Source organism: Arvicola amphibius, chromosome 7 (genome assembly GCF_903992535.2).
Source record: "Arvicola amphibius chromosome 7, mArvAmp1.2, whole genome shotgun sequence".
Classification (NCBI taxonomy): domain Eukaryota; kingdom Metazoa; phylum Chordata; class Mammalia; order Rodentia; family Cricetidae; genus Arvicola; species Arvicola amphibius.
In genome coordinates, this window is record NC_052053.1 from 103,495,112 (window position 1) to 103,517,514 (window position 22,403).

A 22,403-nucleotide genomic window follows, 5' to 3' on the forward strand; every position below is an offset into this window, starting at 1 on the left:
TAGTGTTCTAATTTTGCTGGTTCCTATTAAGTGACTATCATCTCAAATAACTCTGCTCATCTTCATCCTAGACTGTTTTCCTTTCACACAGTCTTATTGCATTTTCTTGGCAACTCAATAAAATAGGTAATAGTAGTTATGAAAATGGGCATACTTTTTCTTTCTCAAATGTAATTGAAATGTTTCTACGTTCACAACAAAGTGGGGTATTTAATGCTGCTTTAACAAAGCAGGCAATTTCACCCTTTATAAATTGATAAGGTTTAAAAGTGAAATCATTTTAATATCTATTATGAAGTTTGTGCATGTATAACATGTTATTACAGAGAACCAAATGAGCATTTTCATGTATACCTGTGTTTTAATTTTCAGCCATACATTAATTGAAAAAGATTAAGTGTCTAGAAGTTTAAATGTTATTGTAGGAACTTAGCTACATCAGTGAGTAAATAATTCCATGATTCCTGTTTCTTGGCGCTGATAGTATAATGACGGAAGACAAAAAAGCAAATATAAATAAGACAATTATATAATTAAGTACAGCAGAACTAGAAAGGGCAGTGCAGGTAGGGAACAGGATGTGACAGAGGAGTTGGGACTGATAGTTTCATTCTGAGCATGGCGTGGCTTTTGCAGGTTCACTCTGAACTAGTATACCATATGTTGGGAAGGTGAATGAGGAGAAAAAACATAGGCTTTAATAGTTAGTTGCCCCCCCCCCCCGTGTCAGCAGGTTGGTAGATGGATCTTAATGGGAAGATCTGTAGGTCTGAATGAAGAGGTTTGAGGAACCATCGTCCCTTCTTTCTGCTTCCCGGCTGTGAATGGGCAGTACACTTTGCAGTGTGTATTCCCCACTTTTCCCTTAGTAAACCCATCTGAGCCTTAAAGCAATGGATGTGTCTAGTCTTGTACTAAAATCTCCAATAAATATTTCTTTTTACATTAATTGTTTCAGATATTTTACCATAGTACCATGAACCTAAGACAGCAAGGAATATACATAAGCGCTCATCATGCTCACCTAAAAGACGACAGAAACTGAGCCAATAGGTGGTACTGGGGTGAAGAAATCTACTTCCAGTGAACGGGGGTTCTCTGACCAATTGCATATAAGCAATGAAAGAAATTAAGAATTTTGTCCTCTGGGACATACTATTTTGTTATTTCTGAGGGTTTAGGATGGTAAGAATAGACCACAGCATGATGATTATTTTTATTACTTTATTATTCTATGTGTATATGTATTTTGGCTGCAATATGCCTTTGCATCACATATGGGCCTGCTGTCTTCAGATACAAGAAGAGGACAGTGGATCCCTTGGAAATGGAGCTAGGGATGGTTTTAAGACACCCTGTATGTGCTGGGAATCAAACCTGGGTTCTCCATAGGAGCAGAAAGTGCTTGTAACTATTGAGTCATATCTTCTGCCCCCACCATAGTGTGTTCTTTGAAAATGTAGGTAACTCAGTAGGTAGTCTGGGCTTTATCTGTTGTACAGGAAGCTGCTTGTCTCTGCAGCAGAGTGCTGGGATTCAGGACAGGTTACTACTAAGTCAACAGAACGAGAGAGCAAGGATACCTTCACAGACTGAATGATCTCACTTATCTGATTGAAAGCAGGAAGAAAACTCTTAGGTAAAACGTTTCTTAATCAATTAAAAAGTTTCGTTGATTCTCTTATCAAAGAAAAATTGCTGAAAAAAGCCTCAACATGTTAGTAGAGTAATTTACTTTCCTAGACAAAACACACACACACACACATACACGGAGAGACAGACAGACAGAGAGAGAGAGAGAGAGAGAGAGAGAGAGAGAGAGAGAGAGAGAGAGAGAGAGAGAGAGAGAGAGAGAAATCTTTGTTCTCCTGTAACAACAGTAGGGTCGGGGTTCCTAACTGAGCTTACCCAGGCATTCTAACTGCTTGAGATGAAAGGCAAGCTGTTCAATAAATCTTCTATTGCTTTTAAAATTTAAAGGAAATCGTGCAGTTTGACCACAGCCTAAAAAGTTTGCTTCCTTTGAAAAACATCTGAAATAAAAGGTACTTGCATTCAACAGCAGGAAGTGCATTTTTTCTGGGTGTATGTAGGTGTTTGTGTGTGTGTGTGTGTGTGTGTGTGTGTGTGTGCACGTGCATGTGTTGCTGAGTTTCGAACTCAGGACATTGTGTATGCTAGGCTGGGACTGTGTAATTGAGCTGCCTCCCCACTCATCTGAAGTCTTTATTCTTCTATAAGGCATGGGCTGTTGGCACCTCTGCTTTGGGCTCATACACTGGCTACTCTAAGTCATTGACCCCGATCTTGTGAACTGCTCCAGGTTTCATAGGAAATACCCAAATGGGAAAGGAACATAAAAATGCCACTTCTTCTTGATACCCTACTTGTATTTTCTTGTTGCTCACACTCTTTGTCTAGGTGCATGACTGTTGCCTCCCAGAGCCGTGGGTGTGCACGGATGCTTGGATTCCTGTGCTGAATGCTGATCTTGGATTTCAGGTCCCTTGCTATTCTCATTGTTAGCTGTTGTTCTTTTCTGCAGTCCACCATCAGGCTGGAGGGAGTAAAAACGCACACTAAACTAGCAGCAGCATGAAGACAAATCATAACAGACATTTCATTTCCTTCTCAGATAGAGTGACAGGCCACATAAACGGGGGAGGGGGAATGGACAAGATCTATGCCGCTTGCTTGTAATTACTTCTGAAACATTCAGGGTATGACTGGACGACCAAGCTTTATGTTTCCACAGAGACTAAAATATTCTAAGTAAACAAGATTTTTTTTTTTTTGCTACGATGCCTGACAAATCTTTCTCTCTTCCCTGAGATCCCACACCCAGCCTGAGTAGCTTATGTTAGAAAAATATGGAGAGCAGACCAAGAGATTGGACCAAGAGCGCAGGCCAAGAGAGACCTCAGCAGCTCCCTGAGACACAGACAGCAACAGAACAGAGCAGACCAAGAACATAGAAAAATATAATGGCATCAGAATTAATTAAAGAGAGAAGAGCTTCTGTCTAGAGAGATGGGGAAAGTGTGGGACTTGTAGAAAGTCACAGTTGAAGCGCCTGGAGGATTTAGCATTGTAAAGTTACAAATATGGCTTGAAAACGGATGCTGACTTTTACAAAAGGATCCAAGAAGTAAAGAGGTGACAGTGTAAGGTTTACAGAAAGGAACGATTTTTAAAAATTAGGTGCTATGGGCAAAGTATTGGAGAGTGCTTTAAGTGGATAAGATATTGAGCTTCTTTTTTAAGTTAAATTATTTTATTTCATATATATATATATATATATATTCTTGAATGCATGTATATGTAACACATATTACATATGTACCCGATGCCCAGGGAGGTCAGAAGAAGACATTATGTTCTCTGGAACTGCATGCTATGGATAGTTATGAGCCAGCATGTGAGTGGTGGGAACTGAACCCATGTCCTCTTCAAGGGGGCAGATAAGGTGCTCTTCACCACGAAGTCATCTCTTCAGTCCCCTGAGTTCATCTTAAATCCATTAAACAGCAGTTGCAAGTATGTATTAGCTTACAGGAGAAGTAGAATGAGACACGTTGTTGATGTCCCCATAAAATGAGACAAGGATGGAAAAAATGCACCTTCTTACAAAACAAACAAGCCAACCTATCTCATGGCTTGTGTGCTGCAGATAGTGGAACCTCATGTGGCTCTTTTATGCGAGTGACAGTCCATTCACTTAACATTTATGAATTTAAATGTCAATCTTAAAGCAAAGGTGATAAACCCTTTGTGTTCTCTTTGTTCAGCTGAAGGATGGTTGAGGTTTATGTTCACTATTCAACCTCTGGTTACTTTTTTTTACAGGAAGATGGATTATTCTTATCCTCAACAGCAAATTTGAACAGTGTTGGGCCAAATGAAAGAGAGCTTTGTGTAAAAGATAAGAGAAGGGCTTTCTTAGAGGAACTTGTTTGTTTCCTTTCTGCTTCAGCCCAGTCACTATCTGAGACTTCCCATATCATTTGTGATGTCACAGAGGGGCACGCGTATGTCATTTTCCCCAGTGAGATAGATTGTAATATTGTAATGTTGCCCACCAAATACAGGCAACATATGCCTGGCACTTAGTAGACTCTCAATCAATGAAGGAGCCAATGAATGAATGAATGAATGAATGCACCCTTGATATTAAAATACAAAATGAGGAAAGAAAACCACTGCAACAATCAAAAGCCTCATGAGGCTGAGTAAAGTTGTAGTCATTGCCTATTGAAAGGGTTTTTTTGTTGAAGACAGGCAATTTTCCCAACAAGGGAAAAAGAGGATGTTGGGGAGAGGCAGATCTGTGATACTCTGAGCACTAGCCGGATGTGAATGGGCCTGGTTCCAGTCCCAGTATCAGCTTAGAGTTTTGATCACTGTTCCCGGGGGTGTATCCCTTTTATCAGGTCCTTGAAAGCCTATTTAAAGGCACTCTGCGGGTCCTTTGATTTAGCAAGCCAAAGTGATCAAAGCTCTGAGAACTAGACATTGTTACCTCTCCTTATCACTCCACTCCTCTTCCCCTCTGTTGGCAGCAGGTTCGCGGAGTTGGAAGCTGGGAATCACTCACGAAAAAGCAGGGGACGGGCCAGAGATTGTCACAGCGGTTGAACACAATCGACAGAGTGATTTTCTAACCTTTGAAAGTCCCCACTTCTTCCCAGTGCAAAAGAAGGGAAGAAAGGAGATTTCAGCAAGGGAGAGAACATAAGATGAACTCAAGCTATTACCATATAATCATTCGATGGAGTTAAGTGGAGGATGATGCTGGCTCTTATTGTAAATACACACGAGTCTACTCTTCTGATGGCTCTTTATTCTCTGCCTTGTTATTTTTCATATTTGCTAATAGTTTTCAGTAGTACCCAAGCAGATATTGCCAGGGGCTTCCCTTTCCCTTTTAAGCTCAATATAAATAAAGCATTATTTATTCCAGCGGGTCCAGTGGACTGGAGAGGAGATTAGAAGGCAGCATAGAGAGGAAAGTGGCTACAGAGACTGCTTCGTCAGGCCACATTACAAAGGAGATGGCACTCTTCATAGCCTAGTATAGGACCAATGCCACCTGAACTTGGAGCGATTGCCTTGCTGACTTCTCAAGGCTCCCTCTCGCTAATTCTGTAAGATATTTACAAAAACAAACTGGCATTCAAAGCTGTGTTTAGATTAATGGTGAGCTCAATTTTGAGCTTGACAAATAGAAATCCTCGCTTTGTCCTCTATGATATTAGAGTCCCATTTGCATCAAACTTTCTTTTCTATCTCACATACAAAGCTTGAGCAGGCTAGCCAGTTAGTAGAATGGGTTCTAGGGTTTCGAGAACTTGGGCCTCATCCTGTTTCAGACACATGCCCTTCATTTGGCTTGAGAGAGGGAAAATGAATTGAGATGTGAATCCCAGTTTAGATTCAGTTCTGTCGTATCTAACTCCACTCTCGGGGGATATCGTTAGCAGCCAATTAACCCTCAGTAAATCGTCTTGGCTAAAATAATAAAATTTCTTTAAAAATGATGTTTGTAACTTTGATGAGGTCCTTCCTATATGAAAATATACATATGTGGTTGGGAATGAGGGACAGGTGACACAGATTTGCTGCCTGCATGAGGGGCAGGTGCTCGTATGAAGAAGCCATCGGGTCTCCTGGGGAGCCAGGTGGAGCAGATGCTGGGATTCTTCTCTGTTCCAGTTGGATGGAAAGAATGAAAATATCTCATTAGCTAGACCGACTCTGCATTTCATCTGCTTGTGCTTCTGTCAAAATAGTGCGCAAGCGTTTCATAACAGCTCAATTCAATGTGGGGACTCTGCCCGTGTAGATTGGCAGATTACTGCTAGAGAAGGAAAACAGTTATAGTAATGGAAGGAGAGAGAAAAAGTAACTTTATTCTTAACATAGATAGAAGTCAGTTAGGCTGAATTTATCGTATGCTTACATGGGAACAACTATATTTTACTTCCGTTGACTCTTAATAAATAAATAGATTATGGGTTTTGTGTGGACTACAGTTGTGACAAAGCCATCAGGAATGGTCTGGGAATGTTAAAAGATTCATCTATTTTATTTTGTGTGCATAATGTTTGCCTCCATGTGTGTTTGTATGCCACATGCATGTTTTCTGCCTAAGGAGGCCAGAAGAGGGTATCAGGTTCTCTGGAACTGACTTAGAGACAGGGATGGTTGAGACACCCACATGAGCTGCTGTGTGAGTGTTGGGAACCAATCTGGGGTCTTCTGCAAAAACAGCCAATCCTCTTAAACCTTAAGTAGCTTCCCAGGCTTGGGATATATTTTTTAAAATAAAATATCAAAATTTTATAAATAAATCACATTCTTTTAACTGTATTTCGTGTTCCAATTCTTTGGGAAACCAATTTAGGTGTGTGGCTTTTTATTTAAGAAATGCTCTACAATAATCAATATTTTCTGAAAATATAACAATTTAGTCTGTTGTACAATGACATTATTTGCATAAAATATAATCATTTTGTATTGAAGCCATAATAACACCAATACTCACATGTTCACTGTGACTTTGATGATTCTAAAAGCAGGGCCATTCATCTAATTCTCTGTGATCATTTATTCGTTCTGTTTTTTTTTTTCTCCCTATGGTCGCATGAATGAAGCAGTCCAGTTTGTCACAGTAAAGAAATTTTCGCAGAAGCCCTGACACCTTCCCTGATTCTTCCAGATGAATTTTTATGAGCTCTCTTTATGACTGTCAGCATCCTATCCGAGATAAGATGATGGTAAAATGAGAGTGGAGCTTGAATAGACAACACTGTTCTTGAATCTCAAGTTCAGAGACACGGAGCAATACAACTGATGACATGAAGCTCTTTCTCCGTGTTTGTGTTAGCTGTCTGCTTTTCCAGTCCTTATCTTTCCCTGGAGTCAGGGAAGGATGATGGCACCTTTTGTTTCTGCACAGGCAGGCGCTGGGCTGGCTCGTACTCCTCTTTCTTTGAGTTGAGGAATTTTATTCCTATAATGAACGTTTGTTTGTTTTACCCTGAGATTTGGTTGTAAAAATGAAAACCAGGGATGGATTGAGATAATATGTGTGTGTGTGTGTGTGTGTGTGTGTGTGTGTGATATTTTTGTGTCTATGAAAATAATTTATTATCTCTGGAAATAATTTTAATATGGCTACCCATAATTCCATATTTTTATATGTCTTGAAACATTTACACTTATCTCTAGCAATGCCTAAAGTTGGAGGTCTGATTTGTAGACAAAGATTTGTTTTGTCTGTCCTGAGTACCAGTTTTATTTAGTTTAGTATTTACCTGCATATCAGTTTCTTTGGTTGTTAACTTTTAAAGTTTATATATTCATTGTATCACTAGTAAGCAGTGCATAGTTTACATATAGCAAATTCACATTATATAAATATTAAAATTTACATTATTAGTCTTTGATATTAAACCAAAGGCTTTAATTTATTCATATTAGTTTTATTCCCAATACATTTAAATCCATATCCATAATCTCATTTTGTGCATTTATTTCTTCCTTTGAGTCTTCTTTTCTGTTGTTCTCCTGTACTATATGAAGTCACAATCTTCACAAACATTCCTGTCATGGTTTTCCTACATACCTTAGTGGTTATGCTCCACAAAATCTTTTATTGATTCTTATCACTATTCTCCTCCCAGGGCTATACAGGAGGTTTAAAATAAGGTCTATTCATTCCCCTTTGAACTTTCATGCTGTTTCCTTCATTCTGTTTAGTTTTTAGCCCTATGAATTAGATACCAGGGAGAGCAAAATATAGTTTCAGTAACAGATCATCTTTTGCTTTTGAAAATCTAATCTTAGACTCGAATATTTATATTCTTACTGTGTTCCCTAAAGTAGTCACAGGTCCCTAAGTCCAAGTCCCTGGTACTGTTTACTCTTCATTAATCTATAATGCTGGGACCATGTCATGTACTGAGCAGGTGCTTAATAAATACGTTCTGGCTCATCAATTTCACATCCGCTTATACTCATGAGTTTTCATTAAATGAGAAAATTTAGCATCCAAATGAAAACATTCGGAGGCTCCTCGGCTGTGGTTAGTACTGATTTGCCATGCTTCACTGGTGTGAGACTGACTCAACTGGAAATTTTAATTACTAAGCCAGTTTGGCACTGGATGTGGTGTGTAGGAAGATAGATAAATAAACAGTGAGGGATAAAAAAGTACTATATTTCATGCCTTTGGGAATGCAGTAAGAATAACGTGCTTCCAGTTCTCATTTGCTACATGTCTGCCTAACTATACCCTTTCCATTGGTTCCTATAATATTCACATCGCGTAGGAGAAGCCATTATACATTTGATTCTTTTGTCTTGTGTTGTGTCCTATAGGGCCACGGCAGAAAGAAGACACACACTGCACTACCTTTCTTTTTATCCATCCTGTTCTTTCTCAGGATCCCCGCATCTTTCAGATAAAAAGCCTCTTCTTTCGTCATGCACGGAACACCCTTGTTAATTATCAGTCTTGTTCTTTTCACTTGGTTTGTCTAGAAAAATGTTTCCCACAAGTAGAAACCTTTTTTTTTTCTTGCCTAACACTATCTGATCCTAAAACTAGCTTAGAAATAAACCTGAATTAGCTTAGGATAGTAATTGATAGACTCCATATTAGACCTCTCTCGCTCATTATTTGCAGCCTATGGCCAAAGGCATGTTAATATTGCTTCTATTTATTTCCATTCTGCGTGTTTAAAGGACTCGTGCATTTTCTTTAGTCATGTTCAGTTTATTTTGATGTCATTAAAGCATTAGTCAAAAGTTGAAACACGGTGTTAATGGAGAAGGGGGCCACCACCACAAGGAACAAATGTGTGCCAGGGCTCCCTGCTCCCTCACGGCCACCATTTGTTACTTCGCTCATTTTTGGAAGAGCAATGTGTTCTTCCCTTTCAATAACTCTTTTCTTTAGAAGGGAGACGGTGTACTGGTTGGGCGCAGACCTTGCATACAGATGGTATTACTTACACATATACGATCTTCAGTAATTTATACGTTTTGCATTGAGATTCTTCAGTATAGTTGTGGGAACCAAAATGGTTCACCAGAATGCTTCTTAGACACTCATAGAGATTTTTATTTGTATAAACATTAAATTATGACCAGAATGACTGCATAAAAACCAATATCATCCCAGGGATTCCATCCAGACTCTATATTAAACAGCAATTTTTGGTGCAGGCTCTTTTGATAGATGGGCAGCACAGCTACTCTGACTGTAACACGGAACTCTGGAGAGCTTCCGCCAAGTAGTAGGATTCTTAATGGTAGAATGCTTGCCTAGCCCTAGGTTCAATTCCCAGCAGCCTGTGCAAGCATGCGTATGTGAGCACACACGCATGTGCACGCGTGCACACACACACATACACACATGTACACAAACACACACTTCTACAAAATATTGAAAATGTATGGGTTAATTTACCTTTTCTTTCAGGATCATTTCTAGAAAAGAGACATATGGATGTAAAGTTTTTTCGCTAATTTCAAATGTTCTCTGGCATTGTGAAATGAAGAACAGAGTAGACCTCCATCTTGCGCTCTTTACTCCAAAGGCATTTTCATATGCGTACACTGTGCTTTGCCCCGCTGTGTTCACATAGCTGGGCCTATGCAAATGGAAGCAGACCTGCCTGATGCACAGCTACAGCACTTTGTGGTTCATTAACAGTTGAGGTTTGGAAAGAGGATTTGCTTGAAGATCCCCACTATTTTCCGTCTGGACTAAGAGATTACTGTAAGGAAGAGCAAGGTTCTTGGAACTAGTTCTACAAGATCATTGTGGACATGTCTGCTGCTTGTTGAATTGAAGACACAATGGAGATTTTCAATATTTTTACCTCCTGGAAGAACTTAGGATTTGAAAAGTTTATTATTATTATTTATTATTTATTATTATTATTATTACTGTGTTTATGGCTTGGTCCTCAAGTGTTAATTTTCTTCTTACAAGGATCAATTTAAAATATGTGTAAATACAGTTAGGATTATTATAAAGAATTCACAGTAAGAGATTTCAAAAAGTAAACTTCCCATGCCTAAGAAGATGTTGCTTAGTATTGTTGATCAACCTTTACAAGGTGTCTCCTTTAAGTTTGTTTTTCTTTTAAATGAGAAAAGGTGTGTTTCTGCTGATTCTCTTCACTTTCACCATCTTTTAATTATATTGTTAGTTAGCTTTCTTGGTGCTGTGATCAAAGCATTTTTTTTTTTTTTTTTTGGTTTTTCGAGACAGGGTTTCTCTGCAGCTTTTTTTTTAGAGCCTGTCCTGGAACTAGCTCTTGTAGACCAGGCTGGCCTCGAACTCACAGAGATCCGCCTGCCTCTGCCTCCCGAGTGCTGGGATTAAAGGCGTGCGCCACCACCACCCGGCGGTCAAAGCATTTTAAATTAAATTAAAATTAAGGAAAGAAAGCCTCCCCGCCAATGGTTTCAATTTGTGGTTGCTTGGCCACATCTACTTAGTCAGAACATTATTGTAATGGGGACATATGGTTACAGATATTTTTTTAGATCATGGTGATGAGGGAGAGGGAAGGAGAGAGGGACAGAAGAAGAAGAAGGTGGAGGAAAAGAAGAAGAAGGAGAAGGAGAGAGAGAAAAAGGAGAGAAAGAGAGAGAGAGAGAGAGAGAGAGAGAGAGAGAGAGAGAGAGAGAGAGAGAGAATGAAGACAAAGAGGTGAAGAGAAGACATGTGGTTACCATCTAGGACTAATCTCTTAAAAGTTTGCAAAAGCTCCCAAATAGTACCACCTGAAGAGCAGTCTCCCAGTATATAAACCATTTCTGAAAGCATTCACATACAAATCATTACATTTCTACAGTGAGAAGGCTCACTAAAACAATATACATGATAAATTTCAGTTCTTTGCCCCATTTTTATTAAAGAAGTTACTTGTTTTTTTGAAGTCATGAGACTGAGTGAGTTATTCGTGGAGGTCAGGCAGTTTACAGTGACCATCAGTCATCTCCCTGCACTATGTGGGTCTTGTGGATCACACTCAGGGTGTTGCTCTTAGTGGCATGCACCCTTTACCCCCTGAGCCATCTCTAGGGCACTGATTGAGTTGTTTTTGGCTAACAGGTTTCTAGGTTTATATTAGTAGCTGAAGGTTTAAACTTGCAGGCCATATGGTTATTACGATCCTTCTGTAATTTCCTAGGAGACTGAATAAAGTATATCCAAGGGATATTTATAGTAAATGTATGCACTAAAATATTTCAAAAATAGAAAAAAGTATCTTCCCATCTCACATTCTCAAAGCTTCAAGGCCGTATTTAGGGCTAATTGAGCATATTGGAATTATGTATTATTTATAATTTTATTAACAGAGTCTAAAACCAAAGAAAGGCTAAATGTCAAGTTCCTTTCCATTATTAGGTTCGGTGTTATGAATTTAAGGTCTCTTTTGCTCTATTTTGAAGTTATCATTAAAGAAGATTATAGGCCTGGCTATCTACAGATTCCCAGCTGTGTGAGAGAGAAAGCAATGCATTCATACAGAGCTCTAGAAATTAAATTAATAGGAGTTATCTTTTCAAACATCCGGAAAGTTTATTGAGCTTGGTGAGTTTAATTTCAGAGCATTTAATGAGGGTCAAAGGTGGATTCATTTAGTGAAGGTTGTGGGTGGATGAAACTATGTCACACAAAGAAAGTAAGAGTGGAGAATGTCTTACAATTAGCATTTTGCTTCTAATATATCAGCCATACAAAGGCTGTTGAGAGTTGGTTGAATGTTAATACATGGGAAATCATTGGCAGCCAACCTCAATTTCCATGTGTTATAAGGGATGCCATTTGAATATCCAGTTTTACTATGCTATGATTCAAACATAGCATAACCTTCTGTAAGAAGAAATTTATGTTAATTGAATGGTGATGCCTCTATACAGGGAAAAGATCAACATGAGTGAGCTGAATACACATACTCACACACACACACACACACACACACACACACACACACACACACACAGAGTATCACTCAGCCATAAAGAAGAATGTCAGTTTCTTTTAACTTGAAAGAAATAAATATAACTGGACATCGTCACCTTAAGCAAAAATAACCAAGATACAACAAGACATGCATTGCATGTCTTTTTTTTTTATATCTCAAAGCTAAAAACAAACACACAAGCAAAAATATGATCTAAAAGTAGAGAAAGAACTATTAGGGAAGGAAAATTAGGCCAGGAGTGGAGGAGGAAAGGAGTGGGAAGGGCAGAAAGGGCAAGTAGGGAGGGTAGAATCAATAAAATCACCACATAGGAACATGCAGAAAGGTCATAAGGACTTATTAACATATGTGATTAATAGTAGTAAAGTTTTATGGTAAGAGCAAAAGAGAACCAGAGAGGAAAAGTACCAAGGCTCAGCTAGCATCCCTGCCTTCAGCCCTACCCTGTCCAATGGTCTGTGCAGTAGATTCTGTCTGGATGTCTGTGCAACCTCCCCTCTGCATCTGAGTAGCTTCACCTGTTGCTGTCTCTCACTTCGCTTGCTGCCACTTGGTCTGCCAGTCCTGATATTATGATACCCTGCCTCCTGAGTCTCCATAGAGCTTTCTCTGTGTTTTCTTTTGGGGCCCCATGTCTTGTTCTGCTCCAGTAAGGGAGGGTTTCCATTTGTTTTGTTCAGTGTTGTGCCCTCATTGCCTGGAACAGTGCTGGCAGCTGGCACATTCTTCATTAATAGATGTTGAATGGAGCATGCTTCTTCCATTTCATTTTCCTCTAGATCTTACTTTTGAATTCTCATGGGTATCTAACTTGTATCACCTAGAAGAAGGTAACAAAACTCCAGACAAAAGTCCCCTTTTTATAAGAACTCATGTGTACCCCGCCACTTCTAATCCATGATGTCTACTGCTGATGTGGCCCAGGATGCTAATGTTATCAAGTGTTATCACCTACTAGGGCCTTTTAGAATTGATGCTTCAGGATAAATGTGTTTGTAAGTGTTGTTGACCTCTCCCAAATGGTATGTTTCCATGACAAAGAAGTTCTTAAGTTTTGTTTAGGTAAGCGGAAATATTTTTGTTATTCTCTAATTGGATTGAGGTCTTGAGTGTTTTCTGACATTAATATTGATCTTTGAGAAAAGGGACAGAGACATAAACAGATTCTGATGATGAGTAACAGACGTTTGGCAAACTTAGGAAGTCTACAAACAATTATGACATTATTTTATGGGTCAAGATATACACATGCCCTGTCTTTTTTAATATCTTATTCCTTCATTTCTCCAACTGAGAATCTAATACACTTCTCCGAGGGGAACCTTATAATTCTGCAAGGATGCCTCTTATAGGAGTGTGTGTGTGTCTGTGTGTGTGTGTGTGTGTGTGTGTGTGTGACTGCTTTTGAATTTAACATCACAGAAAGTTAGAAATACAGGTTGCTGTACGGAACGTAAAGATATCATCTCCTTTCAGTGCCCATTCAGCTGTATGCTGGGTGGTTAGAATTTCACAGAAAGCATCCTTATGAGACTCAAAGATTTTGAACTCTTTTCCTTCCAAGAATAACAGGACAAGGTTAGACCTTAATATAAAGCTACAATCCCAAAGGTAGTGGATGTTACCCTTCATTTCCGCATGAATTTCTTTTTTCTTGTATGCTTCCCACACAAGCTCCAGCATCATAAGCACCCCTTATGTGTAGAGTTTCCAACTTTGTGGTTATAACTGCTAAAGTTAGGGAGCAAATTAAAGTTTGGTTTCTTTCTCCAAAGAAGAAGGCTTCTTATAATCTTGGTTCAACAGGGCACAAAATCAAATAAAATAGTCCAGGTTTACTTCCTGATCCTCAGACTCTTCATTGAGAAGTAACAGGCCATATTATTTATTTGTTTGTTTAATTATGTGTGTATACTTCCGCGTGTGTATGTGTGTGTGCTTGCACTGGTGTGCATGTATGCGTGCATATATGTGTGATGGGGTGAAGAGTCTAGGTGTCTTCCCTAATCCACTGCTCTCCACCTTAGCTTTTGATTGCAGGTCTCTCACTGAACCCAGACAGCCATTCATGCTAACTCGCTCTCCTCCAGCAGTGGGGTTACAGAAGCGCCATCACCTTGCCTAGCTCCACAGGTGTGCCTGGATCCAAACTCAGGTCCTCCGGCTCATGCAGCAGGCACTCTAACAGCAGCCCCATCTGCCTATTCCAGTGCCGTCCCGGGAAAACCATCATCTCCAAGAGAAGAAAGCTTAAAATGTTCATATAATTATTAGAAACCTTAATACAGTTTTAGAGATAGCCCAGACCAAAGAATATATTGCTTTTCCTTCTTGTTTGAAGGATGAACTGGGCCTTTGTGAGTCCTCTTATTTTAAAAGTCTCATATCATGATGGTTGTTACTTCACCTAGAATGTCAGCTCTGTGCTTTTAGTTGGGATATACCTACATCCACACATAATACATACATACATACACACACATATGTTCAGGTGATTTTTGAAGCATTGCTGAGAGTGAGGCTTTTGTTTTTTATACTTGTAGGAAGTTTACTATGTAGGCTACAGACAATAATGCTGAATTACTGGAGCCCTGTAGCTTTTGGCCTTAAGTACTAGATAGTCTTTATGTGTCCATATAGTTTGTGACATTGCCAAAATGCCTAACAAATACTGTTCTGAACTCTGCTGGAAAGAGTACACAAACTGGGTAGCATATTTACAAAGTCTCCCTGAAGTATTGATGGGCAATTGGAACTGATTTAGACATCTATTTTGCCAAAGGTAGGCAATAATAACAATAAGACAAATACCTTACTTCAATAAGACACCTTGGTCACAGCTTATTTAAAGAAAATTAGGAGCAAGGGGCTAATAGAATACTTTCCCTTTAAATGTCCTTTCTTCCTGCTCAGAGATACAGGATTAGATAAATCAAATCTGGAGTTTTGTTTAGATATTATGTTATGTGTAGAAAGATTGTGTACCCTTGAAAAGCCCAGCCTCCCTCATCACCACTTCCACTCCCAATTTACACATCTAAATTTCTGTTATTCCTCTTCATCACCTACTACAGTGTCCATTGATCTAGTTTCAGTCCTTTCCATATATATATATGCATATTCATTGCATATACAATAAATGTATGTGTATGTTATATACAACACACAAGATAATTATATATACAACCAATAACACACATATATGTATACACATACATATTATGCATGCATACACACATACATACATATATACATATATGCATACATACATACATAAAGGTAGTACTTTGCACATTTTTGAAGTGCTCCATTAGTTCAAAACTATCCTGTGCTATCCTCGATTCTTCAATAGGAAAAAACATATCCAACTATGTTGGCAGAAGTAATTTCTTTCTCCTACAAGCATGATCAGCGAAGTCATTTTGCAGACAAAGAGCTCATGACCAATTTCTTTCAAGCTTCAAATCAAGTTTGACAGCATGAAGAATTTTTATACAGCAAATGAAAAATTTTTGTTTGAACTTTTCAACCAGTGTCACAGCCATTTTCTGCTTCTATGTACGTTCACACCAAACTCCCGGGGAGCAACGGGAGAGACCTGACTGAGCTAGAGCATTGTGCAGCGCTTCTGTGTATGATACACCCAACTCCCGGGTAACATCGGGAGAGACCGACTAAGCTAGTGCCTTGTGCAGACAGCCGCCATTGGGAGAGAACACAGCTGGCTGAGTCCTTGAGAACACCCACCTACAGCATTCTGCTTCCTGGTAATTTGAAGTGCAGATGATACGGTCCAATATATAAATCAGAGCACATACTCACGCTCCCTAAGGTATTGGCTTTGTTGATCAAACCACAGGATGCTTGGTTGCTATATCTTGGGTTAATAGGATCCAGAGGAACCTACACATGTAATTAGAGATGTTTTGAAACATCTGAACTGAAATTATAGCTTGAAGAGGCCCAGAGAGTGGTCTCTCTCTCTCTCTCTCTCTCTCTCTCTCTCTCTCTCTCTCTCTCTCTCTCTCTCTCTTTCTCTCTTGTGCTCTCTCTGCAGGTGTTAAATTTTCAAGGACAGAAGTGTTTAGCATGGGCAACATGACCAATAATTGTGAGCTGTTTGTTTGAAAACAGCCAAGTGTTGGCAGCACGACACTCTTACGTTCGAAAAGTACTGGGGGTTTTGGACTGGGGAAATTTTCCTTACACATCCAGGCCTTTCTCTTAACACATTTTCTTCAGAATTTCAACATTTTATCTGTGAGCAGTTAACACTCTACCAAACTTCCCATGTCTAATGGTTTATTTACTAGACTATGTGATAATAATTTATAACTAGGGCTAAAACCTGCTTAGGTGATGGTGTTCACCACCCAGGCAATGCATTCTGTCCATTCCTCTTCTTTTAATTTTTTACATTTATTTATTTATTTAGTGTGTGTGTGCGTGCACACGCATGTGTGCATGTAGCTCATTCACATGTACATGCCATAGCATGCGTATATGGATCAGAGGGCAGATTGTCCATTCTCTCCCAGCACTACATGGGACCCAAGGATTGAACCCAGGTCATCAGGCGTGGTAGCAAGTGTGTAAATTCATGGAATATTTTGCTGCCTCATGCTTTTCTTCTTATATTTTGAGTTCTTATTTAACTCCTCATTTTTGCTTCTGGAGGCTAATTCTATGAAGGGTAAAGCACCCCAAGTCCTCTTTTGTTTATCCATGCTCTCTGACAACATGGTGTCTCACATATAGGTGTTTTGGAAATATGTAATAAATATGTATATATATATTCACCATTTCCTCAGCATATCTTAATATTAAAAATATTCAAGTTTTAAGATGTGATACGTAGCATAATTTTTCATTACTCAATCCTTCTTACCTAATCATGCAACAAACACACTTGTTAAATAAGTATTTTAAATTGAATTCTTTAATAATTATTTATGAGCTCAATTAATAGTGAAATGATAGTATTAGTTATTATGAACTTAATATGTTCTCAGCATAAAGAATAGAACAATACAGACTTTGTTGATACCACATGGAGCCCTTACCCTTGGGAGGAATGGTTGGGGAGGTGGCTGGGGAATGCGAGAGGGGAGGAGGGATGAGAGGGAGAACTGTGGTTGGAATGTAAATGAAATTAAAAACATAAAGAAAAAAAGAATGTTTTTAGCTACTGTAATTAACCTAAAGGGAGAAAGAACCTAGATGTCCTGAAGGACAAAGGACAAAGCTATTTCATGTCTTGAGAGGATTCATGTTTTTTGTTTGTTTTGTTTTATTTTGTTTTTTTGATTCTGGTGCCATATTAGAAGGTTTTACTTTTTTGGGTGTGAATTGTTAGATCATATTTTTTTTTAAGTATTTCAAGACTCTTTTCCTGAACATTGAAATCAAACATACAATGACGATAATAACTAGACTATTTAAATTCTTTGTTAAGGAGCCGATCTTCCTGTTTGTTGCATCAGGATATTCGTTTCTGGGTTTGAGATAACTGGTGAGGCTGTAAGTTCGCATCTTGTAAAGTTGCTACTACGTCGAGGGTAATCGCCCACCTTCTTCCCAGTACTTTACCTGAAAGCCACTCAGTTTATGACTGACTTCAGCTCTAAGTGATACCCTTTCAAGTTACAGAATTCTGTGAACTTTCTGTGATTTGCATATTTAGTAATTCATACTTAGAATCTTATGTTTTCATTATCAGCAATTTTTACTTAACTGACTGTTTAGTGGCATTCTATTATTTGAGTTTGTATTTTACCCTTTGAAAGACAGTCCATGTATTTATAAGTATCCCTTATATGTATATGCCTTGAGGCTGTGAAAATGGCAAATAAGACTAGGAATTTTCACTTTTTTATGAGTGCATACTTAATGGCCATCTCAATTTCATTTTTCATTGTATGGGCTGCTTACAAAGACACTGTCAAAAGTGCTGGAATGCCAGCATCCCAGTCTGGAATTTCAATATTCTTGACTTATATCCCATCATCAGTAGTAGCTGCAGCTTTGGGACCAACCCTAACCCTGAGTCACCCTAATTAATCAAAATCATCTACACAGACAAAATATATCTTTCAGAGAAAATCTTGCACTTCGGGAGATAAGTAATGGACTAACTCATTTGCTAGTTCTCCAAAAAAATGATTGGTTACATTTATTTAGATACTGCTCAGAAAGTTGTCCAGATTGGATGTATAGTGAAACAGAGGGTAGGAATGCAGGAAAGACACTCGGAAAGCAGAAGGACAAGCATCTGCTGTTTATCCCCAAGACTGATGGGTTCAGCTCTACTGCAAGAGTGAGTACTGATTAACTCATTAAACAGCTCCTACTGAGATTCCTCAATGCAATTTTGGGTTGAACTGATGTTTGGAGACTTAAAATCTCATTGTAGAAGCTTATCATTGTAAACCACTGATGAAATGTTTAGAGATGTCAGAAAAGCCCACGTGTTCATATAGTAGAAAGGAAATGCTAACAACATTCTCAAAGTCTCTTACTATACAGGCGGTAGTGTAAAGCTTTTTTTGCTTAGTCGTCTAAATGTTAATTAAGCTAATAAATATGTGTTAAAGTGGCATGTTTTATTAGTAAGAACCTCAGTTGGCTGTGCTTGCATCTCTGCCCAATATTGAAGGATTATGCTGCTCAGTTTCAATTCACCCAGGAAGTACATCCAGTGTGTATTCTAATAGCAAAACTAATGCGTGAATCTGCTGTTATAAGAAGGAATGAAAACTTTGCTCCAAAGTAATTTATTGTGTGAATTAGAATGAGAATCTGGCACTTCAGGGCATGTGCCACACTGTTTTAGAGCCATGGGTGCCTGAGCTCCAGTCTGAAGTTTACTATGTAGACCTTAGCGTTGGTGAGAGCCCAGCTTCAAGTGCCATTTTAAACATGAGTGTGGCTACCAAGTTTGTGGCATCTTGCTTGTCATGTTCAGCTGATGTTCAATTGATTGTGTATATGTTGTAGAGCATAGCTACATAGCATGCAGCTCAACACCAGTTCCATTAGCCAATATTAGTTATGTCAGAAAGAGAACTATGTTTCCCAACAGAGAGTAGTGGTCTTCATTAGCCAGGGGAATGACATTAAAGTATCTTCAGTGGATTCCAGAAGGCTGATTACATGATTATGTGCTTAAAATTAGTCTTCTGTATATGTGGACTTGTCATTGTAGGAATGTGTGTGTGCTCGTGCGCGCGTGCGTGCATGCAGGTCAGAGGTTGGCATTGGTATCATTCTCAATTACTGTCCACCTTAACTTTTAAAATATTGTTCCTATTCGGTGAAAATGCAGTTCCACAGTTGGGTAGACTGGCTGACCAGCAAACCCCAGGTTTACTTCCCATCTCTGCTCCTTCAGTGTTGGTGTCCCAGATATGGTCATCCCTACCTGGCCTTTCTGTGGGTGCTGTATATCTAACTTCAGGTTCTCATCTTCGTGTGACAAGCCCTTTACTCACTGAGCTATCTCACAAGCTCCTAACATCTTATAAGTGTGATAGAGATAGGATTGTCAATGTTGTTTAATAGAGTAGGGTTGTCTATGTTATTTAATAGAAATAGTTATTGTTATAACTAATGTTATTAAAACAGATACTGTATACATTTGATCGGGAGCTAAAGCTTTGAAAATAGTATGAAATAAGTAGTGATATCTTCCATGAAAAATGTTAAGCAAGTCATAGGTATTTACTATAATTATATAGTTATATATTCATATCATATATAATTTGTATTATTCTTTGAACATTCCATAGATGTATACAATGTATCTTGGTCATATCCATCCCTCACTCTCCCACCATTAACTTTCCCCAGGACCCACCATTGCATCTTTCTCAACTTTATATCCTCCTTTTATAGTTTTTAATACTTTCTTATTTTCTTAACCTGTTGAGGCCATTCAAATGTATACAAACATGGGGTTATCTAGTGTAGCCTGGGGGGAACTTCCCAGGGGACACAGTCCTCAGGAGAAGTCACTCTTTCTCCCCCAGAAGCTGTCAACTGCCAATAGCTTTTCAGCTAGGGATGGGATCTCAGGAGCCCCTTCCCATGCTCTTCTGGAATTTTGAATGGACTTAATGTTGTGCAGGACTTGTATAGGTAACTCCTGCTGTTACAGATACTTTAATATGGACTATTCTTGCATTTTATCTCTTAGAACCTAAGTATCATCTCTGAGTACTACTGACTACTTTCAGTGTCAAATCTGGGTAGAGAAATATGATCCAGTGTGTGTGAGCTGAACAATGCCTACTGTACAGCATTTTAGGGAAGGCTTGAAGATGTTTCTGTGCCACATCAATACAACCAACTGAAAGATGATGAGAGTAGATCAGTTCAGCTTATATGAAAAGACAGAATTGTTGTCCTTTCTGTGCCAATTGAAGGAAGGGTATAGCCACAGAGCACCTTTGCAAGTCTAAGGGCGATGTAGCCCATGAATATTCTGCTTATTTTCATCTTCTAAGAAGAGGACCATGTTTCTGAAGTGTTTTCAAGTGAACAAATATTGCAATAAATTTACACTGACTGTTCATTATTCAGCAATTGAATGCAAAAGCAAATTGTGTCATGATACGGCTGCTACCATGACGTCCTATCTTGCCCTTCTTCTATACTCACCTGAGGCCCACTTTCTGAAATTAATATTCCCCTCTCTTATTTAAAGAATACCAACACATTATCATTTTGCTATCATTCCAAACATTTTATGTAGTTTTTTATAGTGTAAAAATATCCATTTTTGTGAGCTTCCCTTTAAGTTGTCAAGTGCCACAGAATCGTAAGTGACATGCCTGCACATTGAGGTCAAATCTTTCAGAACCTACCAGCTTTGAGAAATCAGGTCTGGGTTTCTATTTTTTGAAATGATTTTTAGTGGCATTGGGTTTTCTTCTTTGTAAAATTTTCACACTTCCTCTGGAGTTTTTTTTTTTCCCCCAGCCAGTAGATGTTAGCGTGGAATAAAGGCATGGACTGGACTTCATGTACTTGTAAAAGAGAGGATTCGAGGCCAGCCTGGTCTACAAGAGCTAGGTCCAGGACAGGCTCTCAAAAAGCTGCAGAGAAACCCTGTCTCGAAAAACCAAAAAAAAAAACTCTAATACTTAATTGCCTGCTAAACACCTGTTTCCAATTTCCACAGTCTATTCTAAAGAAAATATAATTATTTATAGAATTGTCTTCTCAGAAAGACATTTTCCAGGTACCACTCACTGTGTGCCTGATAAGAATTTGAATAAATTTTTTTATCAGTGTCTCTCTTATATGGTCACCATCTAAATCATCACCAAATCACAAATGTAGATAAATGGATTTCCAATTCAAAAGTAGTAATGCAGCTAGGCAATGTTTCTGTACTTTTAATAAAAAATAAAAATATATATTAACATATTTCATAGCATATTTAATGAAATATTCTTGAATACACATGTCCTTACGTAGTAGAAGGTAGTCCCCCTTTGGTTATAAATTTAAGAATTAACACATGGGGCTGTATTATGTTAAAAAAATTAAAAGAACATTGACTTTTGCATTGAACAACATGTTGAACAATATGTCTTCTTTACCTGTAAGTTTGTCTTTGAAGTTTTGTTTGTGCTATGAGATGAGAAGAGGGTTTGTTCTGTTTCCTGTGGAATCCTGTTGTTCTGCCTCTTGTATTTGGGACTACTAGGTTTCCACCATTTAACTACCTTCAGATCAGTTGACAAAACAGATATAGTTCTATTCCTGGATTCCATTCAGGTCCGTTTATCAACAGAAGTTAACCACAGTAATGATATCTTTCATTGGCTAGGGTTGACACATAGCTAAATTTCACTTTAAATATTCCATGGTACTTGGTTTTTAAATGCCATTGTCATTGTGCATGTCATGTCACTTACATATAAACGCTATTCCCCACTTTAGTATAGCTGTTTTATTTTCCTTAAGTACTTCATTACAGAATATGTAATTATCCAAAGGTTTTAATAGACCATTGCTACCATCATCAAGATATTCCCGCCCAGATTTTTGACATTAAGACTGGGCAGTATGCATGTGTTATAGATCAATGGTAGATTACTGTCCTATACTGTAGCATGAGCATGGATGGATCTTAGATTCAATCAGAGAGGTAGGGGTCCTATTCTGAGTACCTTGAATATACCATCCTGCTATTTTGTATTAGTAATCTTTTTCAGTTTCTCTCAAAGCTTAACTGGTAAGGTGTTGTTATATTTAAGGGGGTCAATGGAAAGTAGAAACTTGGGAAGATTAAGTAACTTCAGTGGTCACAAACTAGTGTGGTGCTTTCTGGAATTGGATCCAATCTCAACTGGTTCAGATCTTCCGTGTTCTTATTCTTGACAG

General features: G+C 38.5%; 1 protein-coding gene across 1 annotated transcript in view; it reads left to right on the forward strand.

Annotated features, from left to right (window-relative positions):
* Kcnh5 (potassium voltage-gated channel subfamily H member 5) overlaps nucleotides 1-22,403 on the forward strand; it is a 286,746-nt gene that overhangs the window by 125,995 nt on the left and 138,348 nt on the right. The gene's annotated exons all lie outside the window — the stretch shown is intronic.